The 8,857-nt window shown below is 43.1% G+C and overlaps 1 long non-coding RNA gene across 1 annotated transcript; it reads left to right on the top strand.

Annotated features, from left to right (window-relative positions):
* The first annotated feature begins 2,206 nt into the window (after positions 1-2,206).
* Positions 2,207-7,807, top strand: LOC146049704 (uncharacterized). The gene is made up of 3 exons (XR_014466188.1): positions 2,207-2,846; positions 4,649-4,815; positions 7,669-7,807. It is a non-coding gene; the product is annotated as an uncharacterized LOC146049704 (long non-coding RNA).
* Positions 7,808-8,857: the final 1,050 nt, after the last annotated feature.

Raw genomic sequence — 8,857 nt, forward strand, 5'->3', positions numbered from 1 at the left:
GAAGTGTGGATTCCGGGAGTGATGATGAACTCTGAGCAGTAACCCTCTGGCAATGAGCATGTAACCCCCTGGCAACAAGCATGTAATTCCCTGGCAATGAGCATGTAATTCCCAGGCAATGAGCATGTAACCCCCTGGCAATGAGCATGTAACCTCCTGGCAACAAGCATGTTACACCCTGGCAATGAACATTTAACCCCGGGCAATAAACATGTAACCTCCTGGCAACAAGCATGTAACCCCCTGACAATGAGCAAGTAACTCCCTGACAATGAGCATGTAACCCCTGGTAATAAACATGTAACCCCCTGGCAAGGAGCATGTAAGCCCTGGTATTGAGCATGTAACCTCCTGGCAACGAGCATGTAATCCCATGGCTACAAGCATGTAAACCCCTGGCAATGAGCATGTAACCCCGGGTAATTAGCATGTAACCCCCTTGCAATGAACATGTAACCTCCTAGCAACAAGCATGTAACCCCCTGGCAACAAGCATGTAACCCCATGGCAATGAGCATGTAACTCCCCGGCAATGAGCATGTAACCTTTTTGCAACATGCATGTAACCCCTGGTAATGAGCATGTAACCCCCTGGCAATGATCATTTAACTCCCTTGCAATGAGCATGTAGCATCCTTGCAACAAGCATGTAACCCCCTGGCAACAAGCATGAAACCCCCTGGCTACGAGCATGTAGATAAGAAAAATTATAATTATATGTATGTATGTTGGTGGTGGGGGAATGTCCACTTCATTATTAGCCTAAGGTGGCCAGAACCCTGAATCAGACCCTGGAGGCAAATGGCCGATGTTTTGTTTGCAAAGAAATCTGAGCATGAATCACAACCACCAGGAAGCTTGAACATAAGTATGCCGGGATGGGTTAGGGTCAGTCCGGGTAATGGGGGGCTAGATTTAGGCACTCGGGGGAAAGTTAAGGTGCCCATACACTAGTAAGATTTATCTGCAGATCTGGCTGGGTGGAACAAAAACATGGTTATGGATTAGTGACAGTTTGTCAGTTTTCCAGCATTTCCAAGCAAATGGTCAACTGTCATTTGCTCTCATCCATAACCAGGTTTTTGTTCCAACCAGACAGATCTGCAGATAAATCTGCGTGTGTATGGCCACCTTTAGGGTTAGGCTGCAAGGTCACTTGTATTCATCCCTTCTGACACCGCCATTGCATTTGCATTTTCATCAGTGCTGATCAGGCCCTAAACGGATTAGCGCTGCAGCCATTGGCTGTCTCAGCAGGAAGATCATTAGCGGCGGCATTAACAAAACGATGCAGCCACGGCTAAGTCTGTATCAGACCCATAGTATGTCAGGCACCGTATAATGTTTCCCATCCTAATACTTCATAACAGCAGCGCGTCCTTGCTGAGTAGGCCCGAATTCTCTTCCTATCTGGAAATTCTAATTTTCCGACACACAACCGGACTATCTCAAGGTTTATAAACCATTATAAAATACCGTCTTCCGTGCAAGAAAAAAACAAAACAAAATTAATATGAAATATGTTCTTATTTTATTGGAAGTCAGATCATTCTCATTGCGCAACTGAACCAAGTTTGTGAACTTTTTCGCTACTTTTAGAAAACAAAATCTTTTGATTTATCGCCTGGTGCGTTAGTTGTGAGTCCCGCTTGGAAACGCAGCCTTCTTCCTTATCATCAAACGCGCTCATCAAACACAGACTATAGGTTGTTTAAAGTCTTTTTTCTGTCCTGTTTGTCATTATAAGGAAGAGGGGAAAAAAAAATCCACTGAACATGTTGTCCAAATGCTATTGCTTTTGATTAATGAAATAATTATGTTTTACTTGGTTTGTTTGTTTAATTAGGTTGCTATTTCAAGTGTATTATTTGTGATAAGCTACCTTTCAATTAAAATGAGATGAACAAGCAATGCTAGGAGAAGAAAGGGCCTAGAATCAAATTAATTAAGCCGTGATAAGCTCTGAGGAGCGTGCGGGATATTTTCTGGGGACGATTATCATTTGGCATCTGAGACGCGTAACCCCTTCACTGCTGGGGCGGCCCCAGAGATGCTCAATTTCAGGAATACAGTACAAACAAGATGAAGATGACTGGTATCCGCTGATAGCAACTTTCCTAATTAGAAGGTGTGATTAAAATTTTAATGATCAAATATGCAGAAAAAGAGACGAGATGAGCGGAATAAAAGACAGAATACATGTGAATGGCGCAAGATGCTACAGATGGTGGTGGCGCTAGTCATAGCACTGCCCACTGCGAATTCGTTAAAAGCCGGCAAGTGCGGCTTCTCTGTTGACCTCACATTGTAGAGGCAGGAAACATCAGTGACGTTTCTGGCGAAGGTTTTGCAGTGCTGGCAAGCACGTGCAGAATCAATGCAAATTTTGCATGTCTTTCTGCGTCATTGGGTCATGATGGAGCTGGAATTGGCCGGTGGCAATGTGATGACACATAACCTCAATGATCTGTGGAAATGTCGTGGGCGTATTTAAAAACCTGCAGGTGAGTCTGAATCCTGCGTATGGTAACGGGTAGCACAAAGTCAGGGAGTGTGTAGGATTGTAGTCAGGTGTATGATTTACCAATCATTCGAAACAGGTGATAATGTTCATCATTTTCATATGTAGGTTGAAACACAGTCATTAACTGAAACAGAAACAGCTGTGTGGGAGGTTTAAAACTGGGTGCGGAAAAGCCAAACTCTGCTACAAAGGTGCGGTTTTGGAAGACCTTGGCACAGTTCATACACTATAGCAAGACTGAGCACAGCAACAAGACGCAAAGTACCTAATGCAATTCCCATACATTTTTGAGACCGCTCTCTTCAATCTCTTCTGCACCTTGGTATGTTATGTTAGCTACTTGGATGTATGTGTAATTGAAATATATGGAGCATACGCATGACTATCTCCATTGTATGTGACTTACAATGATGCCCTGACACTGGCGAGCAGGAGGAGAACATGGGAGACTCAAGCAAAGTCTTCAGATGCTGGACACTACAGACTATCTGACAAAAGTAATACATTGATTTATATGAATATATTAAACTCTACATATAGCAGGTATTGTGGTCATTACCTAAATTTTACCAGAGTACTTTTGGCAACTTCTGTTTCAATATTAATTACCTTTACCCTTTAATGGGATATGAGTATTTCTGTCATGTGCTGTCTTTGTCTTATTAAACAAAAGTGATTTATTTTAGTTGCATTGTGCCTGTCCCTGCTGTTGCCCAAATTGATGACATACTGTAATCAGTATCTTCACCGGCTGCAATTGCCCAGCGATGGAGCCATCTCTGTCTTATTTACAAACATCACTGAGATACATGAGAGGAGCCGTCCTTTCGTGAGCCTGGAAACAGATCTATTAATATTTCCCCAATGAAGAGTATGAGATATGCCGACAGGTTCATTGTATTTAGTTCAATCAGCCCTGACGTCCTATTTGTCCTCAAGTCGCACGTCAACAACTATGGAGAACATACAGCAGCAGCAAAGTGATGATATTGTAAATTGGAGAACTATGGATAGGTGACATTATCATTGGGTCGACCTAATGATGGTTGACAGTCATCAGGCCGACACCATTTGGTCGACATACTGGAAGGTAGAAAGGTGTCTAGGTCGACATGGTTCAAGCTCGACAAGTGTCTTGGTCGACATGGGACATGGTTGACATATATCTAGGTCGACACATGCGTTAGGTCGACATGGGTTAGGCCGACAGTCAAAATGTCAACATGGGGTTTTTCAATGTTTTTTTGACCCGAATGTTGACACAGTTGACACAGTTTTAAGTGCACCGTGTCCGCTCGCATGGCTGGCTACACTCGGCACACTATTTTATTCTCCCACCATGCCCTAATGGATGGTAGGGCATGAAATATCACCTGTCGGCACATGTCGGCTCCAAAAACAGTGAAAAATCTCATGTCGACCTTTTGCCTGCTGAACTAACCCATGTCAACCTAACGCATGTGTCAACATAGACACCTGTCGACCTTGTCCCATGTCGACCTTCCAGTATGTCGACCCAACTGTGTCGACCTAATGATTGTCGACCATCTTTAGGTCGAACAATCGACCGTTTCCTGGTGACAGATTGTGGTAACATCGAGTCAATATTGGAACATTGATTCTCTGAGCGCCACTACAGCCAAGCAGAGTATCTGAGGGAGGTGCGACTTTGGCGCCATGTTTCATGAACGCGAGATCGCAGTCCTGAAAATGGTCACGACACGCCTGCGTTTTGCACCAACCCTCCCCGTTACCTCCCCCAAATGGCCTATTGCAACCAATCACTTTGCAACTGGTCGACAGTCCACAATGCATACGCGGACAGTCGATAATCGCTCCGTTGCGCTCCTATTGAAGTTGCAACCGTATCTGAATCAGGCCCTCCATGCTGTAATCTGAGTACGCACTATGGTCACTAAGGACATTTTCTGAATAATGCATAAGGAGATGTGTTTGAGACGTATTGAACCTTTTGTATAATGTATGTTCTTAAGCCTGTCAATAATATGATCATCTTGTGCCGCCTGACTTTATCTCCGAGGATTCCATTTATTCTCCCACTTAATATAAGTGTCTATAATCCACTCTACATGACATTATTATCTTGCTCCATTCTCTTCCCAGGCATTTGCAGTTTGCCCTAAACGAGCCAGAAGAAGCGTCTTATCTCCGACAAGCTCCGCTCTGACCCACAGCCCAAAGCATTCAGCTAAATTGTTGATCAGGTTTGCGCAGATCATCGTAACGAATGTCATGCATTACCGAGGCAGCGCAGGCTGTGTCAGCCGCAGGTGAGGTGCACAAGCTCTGCCGTGTCAGGTGGAAATTAAATGCATCATTATTCATCTACCATCTGCGTCGGGCGTTCCCAGAGTGTCGGAATTTCTGCGCTTCCCAATGTCATCTAAGACCTCTCTTCTAATGCAACTGTCTGGTTTTTATTTACTGTTGAAAATGTTGCTGTGTACACACGGTCGGATCAACATCGGATGCAGATCGCAAGGGTTTTAACCCTTGCGATCTCGATCCGATCCCAATGCGCGTTCACCTATCGGAAGCCAGAAAGTCTTGGCTGCCTTGTCTATATAGTGCAGATCTGCACTATATAGTCAAGATAGGATGCAAATCGGATGTGCCTTAAGATCCTATCCGTGATCCTATCTGATCAGATCGTGGATAGGATCTTAAGGCACATCTAACGTGTGTACACACCAGTTCTCCCACTATGACAGTGCGGACCATTAAAGGTGCTTAAATACCTCTAGGACGCGATGCGGTGAATATCCTGGTGGATGGGACACTGGTAGTCAGAATACCAACAGTGACATTCCCACTAGCAGCCAGAAGACCAACACCGGAATCCCAACATGAGGATACCGATGGCTACCAACAAAATTTTTGCCGTGGGTACTGACAGGATAGGTAGGGCCCCATTGCCAAACACCCAGCGTACCTCTTGAGCAATGTTCCCTCTAATTTTACGAAGGCTGCGTGCGGCAAAAGATTTTGGCTGTGCAACTTTGGAAGGAAATTTTTATTTTTGTGCGTCACTTCTATATATAACTGGAAAACAACGTGATATTAAACATTCAAAACATTTAAACATTCAAAACACAGCACACAATGTAGTTATTGGGTGAAACTCACATTAATTTAGTCCACAACTGCAAAAAGGGGACCACTGCTGCTTTGTGCGCTCTGTTGTAATGTCTGTGCGCATGCTTGGCGAGTTGTGTGCGCGCGCACACGCGCACAGCTTAGAGGGAACACTGCTCTTGAGACCTCTGGACTGCTCAACCTCTACAGTGCTTCAAGGGAAATGCAAAGCTTCTTTTTCACAAATTATACTTGATAGATCGCAATCCTGGGGCACCTTTCTGTCCAGGCCTGGGACTGAATTCCCGCAGTCTCCCCCTGAAGGCAGCCCTGCCTAAGATGGAATCCCAAATGCTAGAATCCTGATCAGAAATATGTGGGACGTGTTAGCATTAGGCCGGGGGGAGGAGGATGGTTAGGTTTAGACACTTGCGGGGGACTTAAGGTTAAGCTGCAGTTTTAGGATTATACTGCGGGGGGGGGGGGGAAGGTAGGGTTAGATTGCGGGGGTCTGGTATGATTTCTTCACATCCAAAATACCCACGGACAAAATACCAACAAGCATTGTCAGACAATCAAAATACTAACATGTTCAAAATGCCATCACTGTCAAGATTCCAATTTTTTCAAATGTCAATATGTCTTTATTTACTGATATGGGAGTTCTATTGAAGATGGGATGTTGCTATGGGCAACCAATCAGATTCTACTTCTTTATTTAGTACCTTCTAGAAATAATAGAATCTGATTGGTTGCTATGAGCAAATCCCGTCTTCAGTAGAACTCCCATCTTAGTAAATTTACCCCTTAGAATCTGTTTTTGACCTTTTTCCCTTTTTAAATGTATTTTTTTTATTATTGTGTATAAAGATTGCACCAACTTTATTATAATGTGTATACTATGCTGTTTTAGAGATTAACCTATTTTAATGCCCATGTGTTTTATATATAATTAATTATTTTAATGGTTTATTTTACTTTTTCTTAAATTACCAATAAAAATGACTTAACTGACGTTCACTCACACCTTATACTCTGCGGGTTGAAGTATTTATATGGAATTCAGTTGTTCATCCATGTTGCTAAATGCTAACGCATTTCTCCTTGAATCACAAGGCTTCCTAGCGATGTCAGAATGCTTTAATAAAGACTGATCGCAAGAGTCTGCTACACAATAGATACCATTAGGATAGGAGAACAGTCAATAAGAGTTGTCAAACACATTTCCTGTGCATTATGTATAGCAACAGGCCAAAGCTCACACTAAACAATCACCTAGCACTGAATGCAAGGTGTGTCCCTGCTTTATATCAGAGTTAAACACAAAGTTATTCAATTGTGCTTTACAAATGGAAGTGTTTTGTGCATGGCACAATCTTGTGAAAGTGTTAAAGATGCACAAATAGTCACACAGCCATGTACATCACTGAAGGAAAGCAATTATTTGCTGTTAAGCATCATTATGTAGCAATAAAAAAAGCTGCAGCAGATTGCAGAAATATTATACAAGAAGAGCAGAAGACGGTTTATATCATGGAAGCAATGATAGAAAGGAATATATAAGAAATTAGCAAGCCCGCCTCAAAGCAAATGCTTCGAAAGCTTGTCTGCTACCTTGTAATTGCCTATGTGTTAGTGCATGTGTGAGAGAAAAATATGTAGTTTTATTTGCTACCAATAGATGGCGGTGTTTCAAAGACACACAAACGGACACTAGACACTAGATCAGGGGCGGCCAAACCTGTCCTCAAGATCTACCAACAGTTCATGTTTGTAAGCAACCTGTGGATCTATAGTAGGAATGAATTCAGCAGACTTGAAAATGCGACAGTTACTAATGACTACACCTGTGCATCAGCTAGGTGCTGTGGGGAATGCAACAGTTAGTAATGAATACACCTATGCACCAGCTAGGTGACTTGGAAAACGTGGACCGTTGGTAGATATCGAGGACCGGTTTGGCCAACCCTGCACTAGATGATCGTTCATGAATTACCATTTAAATGTTTTTGAAAATGTGTTAAATACAGGTTCTGAATTATCTACAGGTCGAGTATCCCGTATCCGAATATCCGTTATCCGAATTATTCCGAAAACCAGACATTCCAGAAAGTGAAAAAAAATATTTTTTTTTTGCTAAAAACTCACTGGGGACATTTGTAACAGCACTACTGGTGACATGATATGTAACTGGCACTATATATGTGCAAGACAATGATTGCTTGGCATTCAAATTCAGTGCTGAGATAGTAAACACATTTTGTTTCACGTTTTGAAACCTTGTTTTTTGAACAAATAAAATATATTTGTGTGTATTCTATGTGGTAATAAAATATATTTGTGTGTATATTATGTGTTTATACAGCATAAATGCAAGATACTTCAAAATACATAATTGAAATATTAAAATATTCCGAAATACGGAATAATCCGTTATCCAAAATTCTCCTGGTCCCGAGCATTTTGGATAAGGGATACTCAACCTGTACTTCTAGAAGATGCACTACAATGCCCAGACCTCACAACATGCTCACAGACCGCCTGTACAAGGGCCGCATTTGCCTTGATGTGGAGCTGACAAATTACAAATCACTTCTAACCCTCAGCGAGGCGCAATCCATATTTTATTATTTATTAGTTATTTATCACCCGTTTGGAATGCACTTAACCCCTCTCTGCACCCAAGCTGTGGAGATTGGGCACCTGACAGCTACTGAGGGGTTGGGATCTCCAGCGATGAGCGTGGGAGGTGGGTGGTAGAGCAGAGTTTGGAGAGGAGCCAGAGCAGAGCATGCGGGATACTCATCGGGATATGACAGATGATGGATTTATTGAGATCTGACAGAGGTGAAACAATTCATAAAACCTGTTTAGACAGCACCTGATCCATCTGTTGTCGTAACCTCTTAGAACTGATTGTGGAGATATTGCGTCGCGAGCCTTCATTCACACCTTGTATTTGTGCAGCAAGGCACAGGGCTGTGTACTGAAAGCGTCCTGTGTTCTTTATGCATTGTTATCATACTTCCACTCCGGGGAGTGGAGGGGTGAGGTTGGGGGGAGGGAGTTCCACCGCCTATAATGGTGAGGTGGAACTAGTTCAACTCCACCACAGCATTCTAGATTGAGGTGGGGGGGGGGGGGACGACACCTTATTCTGGTCCACATGCAACGCTGCAAAGTTGCAACATTGCGTGTGGACTAAATGTCGCCCGTAGTTATGCCCGCCCCAACCCC

Source organism: Crinia signifera, chromosome 12 (genome assembly GCF_055691185.1).
Source record: "Crinia signifera chromosome 12, ASM5569118v1, whole genome shotgun sequence".
Classification (NCBI taxonomy): domain Eukaryota; kingdom Metazoa; phylum Chordata; class Amphibia; order Anura; family Myobatrachidae; genus Crinia; species Crinia signifera.